This window comes from Neofelis nebulosa, chromosome 5 (assembly GCF_028018385.1).
Source record: "Neofelis nebulosa isolate mNeoNeb1 chromosome 5, mNeoNeb1.pri, whole genome shotgun sequence".
Classification (NCBI taxonomy): Eukaryota; Metazoa; Chordata; class Mammalia; order Carnivora; family Felidae; genus Neofelis; species Neofelis nebulosa.
Genome location: NC_080786.1, coordinates 39,181,928 through 39,186,733, shown reverse-complemented (window position 1 = coordinate 39,186,733; position 4,806 = coordinate 39,181,928). Strand labels below are relative to the sequence as shown.

The following is a 4,806-nucleotide window of genomic DNA, read 5'->3' as shown; positions in this document are numbered from 1 at the left end:
CCCGTGGGCGCCCCCGCCGCGCCGAAACCCGAAGAGCGACCGGCTGGGGCCCCCGGGCGAGAGAAGGAGCGAGGTCGCGGGCTGGGGCAGTAGGCGGAGTAGGTGTGTAAGAGAGAAAGACGGGGAGCGGGAAGGAGCCGACCAAAGCAGGCTGCGACTTCTTCCAGTCACTAGACTCCACAACTCTCGAGCTCCCTCCTCCGAGCTCCCCGCCCTCCGACTCCGGCGGCGCCTCCTTCACGCCAACCAAGTTATAGAGGAGCGGGAGGGGGAGGGAGCGCGGGGACCCGACGGCCGCGCGTCCGCGCGCGCGCACGCGCACTGTTCGCTCGGGGGCGCGAGAGCTGCAGCGGCGGCCGCCTGTGGGGCGAGCGGGGTCTCTGAGGAGAGGGAAGGAGGGACTCACGGAAGGGGAAGAGAAGCTGGAATGTCTCACAGCGAAAAGTAGCAACAGTGTAGGAAGGTGGGAAGGATGAGGTGCCCGCGCGTCCCTGACGCCTCACGCCCCGATTCGTACGCGCCGGCTCTCCAGAGAGGGAGGGGGCCAGGGGGCGGGGCTGGTGGGGCGGAGCGAGCGCGTCGCGCGCCGCCCGGAAAGCGTAAGCGCGAGCCCGCGGGGGTGGCTTTGGGGGCCGGCTCCTTGGGGGCGGAGCTCGAGCTTTTGGAGGAGGGATAGCTGGTGAGATCTGGTGGTAAAATGACTTTTAGTTAACGGTTAACCTCTTGTGATTGTTGAGTTTTACTGGGGCCTCTCTTTTGCCATCATGGAAACGGTCCTGTAAGAGGGGCCAAAAGAAAAAACGAATTGCAGAATTGCCACCCCCTCACTCACCGGACTGCTCACGCCGGGCGGAGGCAGAGGGGGCGGGGCAACGTGCTCCTCGCCTCTGACAAGGGTGGGTAGCGCGCCTGGGGGCGGGGCGAGACAAGGTACGCCTGGCGGGAGATCGCGTCTCTTAAGGCCAGCGCGCTCTAGGTCGGGGGCGGGCCTGCGGTGAAAACGTGGGAAAGGCGTGAGTTGTTGGCTGACGGTTTGGGGACCGCGTCTTTGGCGTCTGTTATTATCTGCGGAGGCATCTTAAATTTCCTAAGCGGGTACGGAAAAAATGAAGTTAAAGTGTGATGGAGAGGGAACCGACGCGGCCTGGTGTCGCCGGGAGTTCTGCCCTAACTCTGCGAAGAAGCGGGGATGAGCAGTTGGCATGTTTGCCTTGCTGCCCGCCTGTTTTCACAGCCCGGCCCTAAAGCCGTTTTTTCCGGCTCAGAGAAGTGAATTTCCCGGCGCCGTCCGTGAGGAGCAGGCTGGTGCTTCAGGCCCACCCATCCCCCCGGCTCCGCCCCGCCGCGTCCCCGGGCCCGGGCCTGCCCCGCGGTCTACGACGCGTTGCTGTGGCGGTAGCCATGGGGACTCGGGGCTGTCTGGCGCTCCACACAGGCGTGGCGTTTCACGCCACGACTGCAAAACTAACTCGGAAATGCTGAACTATAGCGCCTTGTTTTGGTAAAAGTTTTAGGGAACCCGGGCTCTTTAGCAGTAGCTGAAAATACATAACCCTTTTTAGCTGAAGCGCTCGAATAGTTAACATGGGGAGTAGTTCTGAGAAAAAGGTGGCTCCTGATATGGTATTAAAAATCTGAGGCTTTACTGAATTCACTTCAGGGATTGAACAATGATTTTCAGAAGACACTGGTAACTGGCATGTATAGATAAACTCTACAAGGGCTTAATAAGAAACCTTTGTTCTGGATTATCAAATTTACTTCACTGTATCGTCCTCAACAGTTACTTGATTGCAAAAAAAGAAGCCATCCTCTTGCAAAGTACTGTTGAGTTTAATGTATTGTCCTTCCTGATATAAGAATTCAATATTCAACATAGAAGGGATTTTTAAATGATACTACATTGAATACAGACAACTTGGAAGATTTAGTCTTCAGAGCCTTGTATAAAATGATTAAGAAATTTGGCTTCTACAGCTAAGGACTTTCCGCCACCTTATTAATTAATTAATAAAATTAAATTTTATTTAATTTGCCTTCAAGCATCCCAGAACTCCATACAATGTGAAGTTATGAGCAAAATCTCAAATGAGGATTTCCTAAGAAAAGCATTTGGTGTGATTAGTCTGGAGATGTCAACTCTGCTGCTGCTACTGTCACTGCTGAATTGTAAACTAGGCAAGTCATTCACTAAACTAAAAATTTCCTATCCCTGATATCTTTCTTACCTGTCCTGGAGATGTGTTTGATTAATACCAGATAATTTATGTGAAAATTCTTTAAAACAAAAACACTCCATACATTTTTATGTTTATAGCTAGAATGAATCCATTAGCATCCTTGACAGTAAACTGATTAAGCTGAGAGAATTGGACCATACTTAGAGACTAGTTAGGTGACTAGTAACAGGATTTGAGAATTGCTTCTATGTGTGGACAAGATCTTGGGAGTTCTTAAACTATTCTCAGCCTCCAAATCCTTGGATTTCTCTAGGCATCATTTGAAGAGTGGAAATAAAAAAGATTACCAGTCTACACAAATTGAATTTTGAAAATACTTGCTTTGTCTCTAAATATTTTACATTTGTGTAAAAGCCTTGATACCTTCAGTTAAGTTTTCTAGACATTTATCAAGATAGTGTTCAAAAATTTAATACATTTCTCAAGGTAAAAAACAAAAAGGCTTAGAGCTATAAGAGAGAAACTCAAGAGTGTTCTAAGTACTATATTAGGGTTTGAAGAAAGATCAGTAAGTGAGTGATACAGTACATTACCCACCTATCCGATAAATTACAGAATGCTTTTGACTAATGGAATATAAGCTAACATCCAAAGCTCTTCCCCATAAGTTTAAATAATGGCCAATAATGTAATTTCCAGTGCATTGTACAATGGCATTTTACAGTAGCAGTCACTCCTTTAAATATATGCAATGGAATTATATATAGTATTTTGATACTCATCATCCATTTTTAAAAAGTGAACTAACACTTTGCTTGAATAAGTATTACATTATATTTCTGTTCTGTCCTTTACATTCACAGCAATAGTTCTCAGGGACTATTGCCTCCCTCCCATGGTATATTTGCAATATCTGGAGACATTTTTGGTATCATAACTAGGGAGTGGGGGCTACTGGGTATCTAGTGGGAGGAGGCCAGGGATATTGTGAAACATTCTACATTACACAAAGCAACTCTGAACAACAAAGAATTAACCAGCCCAAAATGTCAGTAGTGGTATGCTACTAAGAAACCCAGACCTACAGAATTCTATTCTTATATAGAATGGTTTTAGGCATAAAAGTCTTACTGGTTATCATTCTTTGCTGCAGCAAAAAAAAATGTGTGTATATTAATATTTATTCCATATCTTGTGGTCCTAATGTTCTAAAATTAAGTCAATCCAGGAAAATTTTTTTAATCATTGTGACTGTTACTAATATACAGATGACCAACATATAAATATCATAATTTTGAATAATTATAGAAAGTAATACTTTATCGAAATGGGATTGGGATTGGGAAATCGATTGGGATTTTTATCATTTAGTTTAAGTTTTCATGGGCGAATATTATTTATTTATTGCTAGAATCTTACCTAGCCATTAATTTTCTCAATATTGACTTTTAGGTGCCCTGGCAGTTATGTCCTGGAACAACGCACTGTAGTGAGATTCAGGATGGGTAAGAAGTTTATTTCTTTCGTAAAGGCCAAAAGGGCCATTCTCTGTGTACTGAAGTACCTCAAACATTTTTTTAAGAAGTTGTTTACTAGTAGTTACTGGATAGGTGGATGGGTGATAGCAAGGACACTGGTGGGAACACTCGATATATTCTGAATACAGACCTAACATAATTTACTCAAGGTTTGGATGTGAAAGAAGGGGAAGCAACAGCTCTCACTGTGTGGTTTTTATCCTAACCCACTAGATTTATTATTTGCTGAGATGGGGATACTGAGAAGAAAAGAATGAGGCAGATACAAATACAATTCCCTCTGTCCATTTTCTTTAGTGCCACATTTGTGTTTCTAAGTTTAAGTTAGCTGTTGAATCTTACAGTTATCTTATAGTTATCTATAAAAATGTAAATAATATATTACTCTCAGCGTAGTTAAAAGACTTACACAGTCATTTTCCCACAAATGACAGGATCTTTTCCTTGGTTTCTAACTCCATTGCCTACAGTTCAAACACTTGACAGCGTTAGTTGTAACTCTTTACCAAGTAATGTTAATAATCTAATTGGTATATATTTGATTACTTTAAGGACAGGTTGTGTACAGTGTTTTAATGGTATTTTAAACACATTTTATTGTATTTGAAATCAAAAACTAGATGTTGGTAATTTTTAGGACAGGTTCACTATCATCAAACAGTTGACTCCATTGGATGTATAAAACTCATAAACACCAGAGGACTTTGCTTGTTATAATTGAATTATGTAGTTTTCTGACTTGTGCAAAACAATGCAATTTAGCTCAAATGCAACTGGAACCTTTAATTCATGATTTATATTAATTCAAATTAATATTCATTGTTATTGGCTAGGCTGATCCAGAGAGGCATGTTTTTCTTGTAGCAAATTTTGAATACTTCTGTTTTTTTCCCACATTGTTTCAGCAAAGGAAATAATATGTGAAAATACAGAAAAATTAACACCATTTCAATGAGAGGTTACTTTCATACCCAGTTATTAAGATCTTTTGAAAAGTTAACCCAAAATGTGTACACCTTTGTAAGTTAACATTATTATTACCTATTTTATGGATTGGCATACATATGGAAAGTTCCCTTTATTCAGTT

General features: G+C 43.0%; 1 protein-coding gene across 5 annotated transcripts in view; it reads left to right on the top strand.

The window, feature by feature from the left end:
- Positions 1 to 685: 685 nt before the first annotated feature.
- SLC9A9 (solute carrier family 9 member A9) overlaps positions 686 to 4,806 on the top strand; it is a 703,484-nt gene continuing 699,363 nt past the window's right edge. For 3 of the 5 annotated variants that reach the window (XM_058730132.1, XM_058730129.1, XM_058730128.1), the window contains exons 1-2: positions 932 to 1,095; positions 3,633 to 3,685. The gene's annotated coding sequence lies outside the window, so the exon portion shown is untranslated. Of the gene's footprint in view, positions 897 to 931; positions 1,096 to 3,632; positions 3,686 to 4,806 lie in introns of those variants that run through there. The other 2 variants (XM_058730134.1, XM_058730131.1) reach the window with 1 other exon arrangement.